This window comes from Euprymna scolopes, chromosome 10 (assembly GCF_053919585.1).
Source record: "Euprymna scolopes isolate OS-2025 chromosome 10, ASM5391958v1, whole genome shotgun sequence".
Taxonomy (NCBI): domain Eukaryota; kingdom Metazoa; phylum Mollusca; class Cephalopoda; order Sepiida; family Sepiolidae; genus Euprymna; species Euprymna scolopes.
In genome coordinates this window covers 93823604-93831421 of record NC_136491.1, presented here as the reverse complement: position 1 = coordinate 93831421, position 7818 = coordinate 93823604, and the positions used below count along the sequence as shown (strand labels likewise).

Here is a 7818-nt window from a genome sequence, read left to right as displayed (position 1 = left end):
ACAAGTCTGGTGGGGGAACCAGTTTAGTCGCCGGTGACCCTACCATGAGGCAGGTAGTACTGGGTTACATGGTACCAGTAGCACATGACATGACCTGACATAATATATACACCTATACACATATATATACTAGCATGTCAACCCGGCTTAGACCGGGTCATTCGTGTAACATTATGTTAACAGCCCATGAATTGCGAAATAAACACGTGAACTTGAATATGTAACGCAACCTACAAAGAAGAACCCACATTGAAATGACTTGCTGTAGGGAAGAGGGGACACCATTTCAATATCCCAAACTCCAACTTCCATTTAGACGATGGAAAGCTGATCGGCGTGTGTAACAAAATTGAGAGTTGAGATATGCACATCTGATTAGCTCCCCTTCTTTTATGTATTTTAAGTGACCCTTAATAAATTTAAAATCTTAAACTGATACATAAATAGCGTATTCCGTAAGCTCACTACAAAATATGATAGATACAGACGTAATGTTAGGGAAACGTAATGTAGGGAAACGTGCGACTTACCTAATTAGCTCGTGTGCATAATTCAACGGGTCGGTCGTGGAATGAAATGAATGAAGAAGAAAGAAACAAAAATGGCTGCCTTATCTCTTTATATGCCTGCAATGTGACCACCCGATATGCAAATGAGATGCTTCTCGTTGGAGATAAAAGAGGGTTGATTTTTTAAAGGGACGTTCATTTTGAAGTTGGATTTCGAAGAAATAAGTTGAATTAGCAGAAGTTCGTTGGGTGTTGAGAGAAGGTGCGTTACGTATACAGAAGTTTGGAAGTTGGAAGTCTGGACAAAAGTGTTAACCCTACCCAGGAAATTATTGGTGTGACGGGCGGAAGAAATAACACTCAAGTTATTGAATTATATGTATCAATTTATTTTGTGTCTGTTCTTTTACGTCCTAAGCACAAGGTGTACAAGAGTCTATGTATATTTCTAAGGTGATGAATAGGCAACACTTTTATTATTAAGAAACTGTGTTTACATACAATAGAAATAATGATTTATTGTCCACTTCTGTAAAAGTTCCTATTAAAAAGAGTATCGTCTTATAAGACATTATTCATAAAAAACGCAGTGCAGATCGATTCTTATCAATGTACTCCTTTACCTGTGTATCTATAATACACATAGTAGCACACCTTTTTTTTCACTTTTCCAAATGTGTTCGGAAACTTATTATTTGGATCCATTCTGCGGCTCATGTTGATACGATAGTTTATTACCAGATGTAATTTCAACAATCAGAGCCAGGTGACCGCAGTATACATGTCCTCATCTGCTGATTGTGTATGTTCAACATAAAGCAATATACAAGCGTCTGATAACCAGATTAAACGCATTCTTATATTAATTATAGTAAGCCAGGAAAGAGGAGTGGCATAGCATGGACGGCTATGTGCAATTACTGAACCATGACTGAAATAATGTCGCAGTAAAGAAAAAGAATACGATAAAAAAAACACCGTTCAAGAAAACGATCACGTTAGAGATGTAGATGACGTTCAAGAGCACATTCGAGAAGACGATCACATCGAGACGACACAGCTGTAACAAGAAGTTACACGTGGCGGGAGAATGAGGAAATAAATGTCGTTGTACAACAAAAACAAAAGGAGTTGAAGTTCTTTTTTATTCTTTGTCTACTTTGCGACTGAGGCTACAACGTGTTGGGTAACGTTACAGAGGGAATTCATCAATTTCCAATTTCATACTAATCTTTTTTTTTGTAGTAAAAAAAAAAACGATGGAGATTCAGTTCTCAGCCTAGTCAGTATAAATCGGGGATGATAGCTTGCAATTGATTCAACAGATTTAATTGTTAATATATAGAGCCAACAGGGATAACCAACAGTGTGATCAATTTTGAGTGCATAGTTGACAAATTAATCTTGAATAAGACTGATAGTGTGACCGTGTGCAGGAAAAGATCAATTTGATCATGAAATAAAAAAAAATGTTGCATGACATATGATGAGTGTGAAATGGTATAAACTAACACTGAATAAGGATAAATGTTACTTTTAGAGAAAAAGATTAAAACTACTGCGTTATATAATCAGTGAGCCCGACCCAGAATTGTTAAGCCTATTTCTCAGCCTGCCAGTGTCAAACAATCTATTCATACCATGTCAAGCCTGAAGAATGTTCGCCCATCATTATGCTCGATGAATTCCATTATTCTGAGATAAAATATACCCCTTAATGACGATAATTAAATTTCCATCATCTGTTGAGGAATGAAAGCATTTAAAAAAAAAGTAAAAGAAAAAAGAAAACAACAAATTACAAAGGCCACCATTTCAATACAAGACCATGCTCTAATGCACGTTGTTGAGATGGGTGCAGCCGAACGAATCATAACCACTTCTCTAAGACAATTATATAGTTTTTTTTTCTTCAAGAAACTTATCCAAATCAGAACAAACGCATTTGGTAATAGAAAAAATAGGTTTATGTTATTGTAAAATATTTAAGGAAATTTTCTTGGATGACACTTCAAATTAATCACAGACCAGAAATATGTGTGTGTGTGTGTGTGTGTGTGCAGTCAGCACCAACCGTATACAGAGTTTAACCAGCTTCTTCCGAAGGAGGAAGTTTCATGGGAGTATGAAATTCACAAGCGGTCCCCAGTATATCCCTGTTAGAGGAGATGACGACGTTAGGTTTTTGCAACTTTTTGCAGGGAGGTGTTAACGTCCTCCTACATACAGCACCTGGACTTCCCAAATTGGTCACCCATTTTAGTAATGACCAGGCTCAACGTTGCTTAACTTCGGTGATCTGACAGGAACCGGTACGTCAATGTGATTATGCCATATATAGACCAGAAATATATTTTGTCTATAATCCCAAACATTTGTTGAGCTTATGGACATCGCTCATTTTATTCACTGGTAATAGTGAGTATTACTTGACAGGAATAGTGATGTGATTCCTGAGAAGCTTCCTCAGATATGTCGAACCCCTACCAATATCTCAGGAAGAGGCCAGACTACAACTACAATCAGACGGATAGAGAATGGTCCCTATCTGATCAGCATGGAAATCTCTTTTTCTGAAGCCCTCCTTCTTCATTCAGAAGCACCCTGGCTTCAGTGGAAACCGCCTGAGAACAGGAATGGAGCGATCAAAAGTTGTTACGACCAGGTGAGGCTACAAAACTGACCCAATCATCTGCGAATGTCTGCTCTCTACTGCCCAACCGGTGCAGTTTGGAAGATATGCTGAATACAACAATAGCGTAGAGACTTTTCTACAAGAAACTTATCCAAATCACAAGAAAATCATTTGCTAATAGAAAAATAGGTTTATATCGTCATAGAATGCGTAAGAATACATTTTTTGGATGACTAATTACCCATAGATTAGAACTATTTTTTGTTTGTATTGAATTTAAAACATACTCATAAAATTAGAAATGGTAAAATAGATGGCGAATGTAACTTTCATGTTACTCTTTTGATATAACACGCGTTACTCTTTTGATATAACACGCGTTACTCTTTTGATATAACATATGTTACTCTTTTGATATAACACATGTTCCTCTTTTGATATAACACATGTTACTCTTTTGATATAACACATTGTTTTCAATAGTTTTTGAATGGGGTGGGGGATCATATTGCTGATATTTTAGGGCTACACAGGCCAAAATTAAAAAAATAAATTGACCAAAAAACAGTGGATGAATAACTATACAACTAGGCCATTTGTTTCTAAAGTCTCAGTGTAGAATTTTCAATTAAAAGATTAACATTCGAAAATAATTGAACTCTGTCATTATTCTATTAGTATTATTTAGTTCATTTAGAATCATCAAATTAATGAATTTCTGACATAACCATATGGAAGGAGGAGGGGATCCATCACAAATGTATTATTGCAGTAGTTTGTCCTAGCAGCTCAGCCCGGCTTTGCTCGGGCCCTATGTACTGTTCATAACTTTATGTGCATATGTATATATTAAAAAGTTTGACTCATGTCCAGGTAACCTATATCTAAAATGTCAAGTGTTTAGACCCAAAATTGGCGGAGGAGTTTGGTAGAGTCTGAAAAGGTCAACTCTTTCAACTTTGATCTCTTGACAGTAAACTTTTTGCCCAAAAATCTGATTAAAAACTTGCTGCATGTCTGAATACCCTTTATGTAAAATTTCAAATGTTTAGACCCAAAATTTGGCTGAATAGTTTGCCAGAGAGCGCAAAAGTCAAATCTTTTGAACTTTGACCCATTGGCAGCAAAAATTTCCGGCAAAAAACTGATTAAAAAGCTTGCCCTATGTCTAAATACACTTTATGTAAAATTTAAAATCTTTAGAGCAAAAATTGGCTGAGAGGCCAAATTCTTTTTCACTTTGACCCCCAATTTTGACCCCTTAACATTTGTTTTGGGCTCAAATCAAATTAAAAAGTTTGATCCATATCCAAGTATCCTACATCTAAAGTTTCAAGTGTTTAGACCCAAAATTGGCGGAGGAGTTTGGTAGAGTTGAACTTTAACCCCTTGACAGCCAAATTTCTGACCGAAAACTGATTAAAAAGATTTTCCCTAATGTCAAAGCTCAAGTCTCTAGAGGGAAAATTGACAGAGTAATTTAGTAAGGAAATGTACACAGACACGCACACAGACATTTTTACTTTTATAGATACATAGATAGATGCCGCAACCTTTTTTTAAAAAGAGAAACTTGTCTTGGATGCAATATGCAGAAGACAGGTGAAAACATGGGTCGGCAGCAGAGAGTCAAGATGAAGAAAAAAAAAAAACGTGACATACCCATACAAGAAGACGTATTTTATATTGCGTTGCTGATTAGTTTTGCTTTTTAGTGAAACTGATATTCCAAAATCTCATTCTTTTAATCTTCTATTCCAAAACCTCATTCTTATAATCTTCTATTCCAAAACCTCATTCTTTTAATCTTCTTTTCTTGAACAAAAAGAAAAACCACTACACTATTTTCACACATTTCTATTTTAAAGGTTTTTCCTGAAAATTTTTACATTTTCCATAAAAGCGCTGTGATCCAGAGTAAAAAACTTGGATGGTCGGATCTGGCCCATGGGCTGAACTTTGGATACCCCTGATGTAACATATGACCAGGGAAAATAGAATTCCGTTATAGACTCTCTCTATCTCTCTCACGTATTTTTAACTTGCTTGCTTTCATGCAACCCTTATTCTCGTTCGCTTCCACTCATGTCCAATGTAAAAGAGTAATAAAAAATGCAAGGGAACTATTTTTTTTTTTTACACGGTGGTCACCACTTATCAAGGCCCGGAAGCCACTCAGGGATAAGGGTTATTGCAAGTACAGTACGTTAGTGTGGAGATTTGATGAAGTGTTTACTTAAGGGGGCGGTTCATTAGGAATTTGTTTATGTTGGACTTGAAGACATCCAAGTTGTAGTCAGGTGGGGAGCAGGCAGACGGAACAGAGTTCCACAGGCGTGCAGTTCTAAGAAAGAAGCTTTGTTCATGGAATCCACATTTTGATTTAGGCACAGATAAAGAGTGGGGGAAATTTTTGACAGTGGATTCAGCTAGACGGGTGTTTTTCGTGAAAGATTGGCGAGGGGGGACCAGAGACTGGAGTTCAGACGAGCACCTGCCATGGAAATAACAATAAAACAAGGATAGGTTTGCAACGTCTCTTCTGTGAGAGAGAGGTTGCAAGGTAGAGAAAAGGGCATCCCCCATTAAACCACGAAGTCTATTTTGTACTCTGTCAAGGCAGGAACTATATGCTCAATCCGTTAAATCCAAAGTAGCTGAGCAGCAGCTTGGTTCCCACCAGTTCTGGCAAATAGCAAATAGGATACTGAACAGAAATGTGCATTCTATCCCAACAATTATCAATGGACCAGAGGTCATCTCGACAGCATCCGACAAGGTCAAACTATTTGCCAAGAACTTTGCGGCAAATTCTACCCTGTGCGACGAAGGCCATCAACTCCCCATATTCCCTCCTATAACAGACAACACGCTATGCAACATACAAATATCTGTGCATGAGGTCGCCTAGCTAATCAAGAACCTTGACTCCAGTAAAGCAACTTGTCCTGACGGTATTCCAATTATAGTGTTAAAAAAATTACAACCAGAACTTGCCCCCATACTTACCAAACTGTTTAAGCGTTGCCTTAAGGAGAAGTGCTTCCCAACACCCTGGAAAACCTCATCAGTATGCCATGTATTTAAGAATTCAGGTGATAAGTCATCTCCCTCTCAGTACAGACCAATAAGTCTCCTGTGTGTCATAAGTAAGTAAGTTGCTGGAATCCACAATAAATAGAGAAGTAGTCAACCACCTCAACAGAAATAACCTTCTTAGCGATACGCAATATGGTTTCCGTTCTGCTAGATCTACAGCAGATGTGCTAACAGTTATATCTCATAGGATTAGTGAATCTCTCGACAAAGGCTTCATATCTAGCGCAATTGCTCTTGATATATACAAGACCTTCGATAAGGTTTGGCATAAAGGCCTACTACGCAAGATTTTCAGCTACGGTAAAACTGGAAATGTTTTCTCGATCATTAAATCATTTCTCTCTGATAGGCTCATAAGAGTAGTGGTTGATGGGCAAAAATCAGAGGCCCACAGAATTAATGCTGGAGTCCCTCGGGGGTCCATCCTGGGCCCAACTCTCTTCCTGATCTACATCAATGATCTCCCAAAACACATACTAAAATCTTTCGTTGACATCTATGCTGATGACACGACTATCTATGGCAACACATCAAAGGCCGTAAATGATGATGTTCTCTCTAATTCTCTCTCCTCTGATCTTGAGCGCGTGGTACAGTGGGGAAGAGGTGGCTAGTTACCTTTAATGCATCTAAGACCAAGCTCCTAGCTCTACATCATAAACGCTCTGATCCCCAGCTTCTGGGTTTGACCTTTACTCCTGATCTTAAATGGAACACGTACATCAAGTCTGTGGCCAAGGTTGCTGGGAAAATGGTGGAATCCTTCTACCGCTCCAGAAGATATCTCACTAATGATGCAATTCTCTATCCATATAAAAGCCAAGTACGTCCAAGGATGGAGTACTGCTGCCACATCTGGGAAGGAGCTGCTAAAAACAGCCTATCCTGCCTTGACATAGTACAAAATAGACTTCGTAGCTTGGTGGGGGATACCCTCTTCTCTTCCCTGCAACCTCTTTCCCACAGAAGAGACGTAGCGAGCCTATCTTTGTTCTATCGTTATTTCCATGGCAAGTGCTCGTTTGAGCTCCATTCTCTGGTCCCCCCTCGCCAATCGTTTTCAAAAAACACACGACTAGCTGAAACCACCGTCAATAATTTCCCCCACTCTTTATCTGTGCCTAAATCAAAACGTAGATTCCATGAACAAAGCTTCTTTCTTAGAACTGCACGCCTGTGGAACTCTGTTCTGCTTGCCTGTTTCCCTCCCGACTTCAACCTGGGTGTTTTCAAGTCCAACACAAACAAATTCCTGATGAACCGCCCCTTTAACTAATGACACTTTATCAATTCTCCAATACTATTACTACACTATCCCATTGATTACTGTACACACAATAACCCTTATCCCGGAGTGGCCCTTCGGCCTTGATAAGTGGTGAACTCCATGTAAAAAAAAAAATGTCCCAGTATAATCTTGAGATGCTAGCATTGACAAAGTTTCCACTCTTCTGAAGAAGACTAGTGGTGTCAAATCATCTTCGTTAATCGAACCATACCTCTTCAGTGAATAATTTGACTCAGCTAACCTTGGTGTCAAAGTATGTACCAGATCTCATGTTGCATATGATTGAA

General features: G+C 38.4%; 1 pseudogene; it reads right to left on the bottom strand.

Moving 5' to 3' along the window:
• Window positions 1-2729: 2729 nt before the first annotated feature.
• LOC145286577 (5S ribosomal RNA) lies at window positions 2730-2848 on the bottom strand (annotated as a pseudogene).
• Window positions 2849-7818: the final 4970 nt, after the last annotated feature.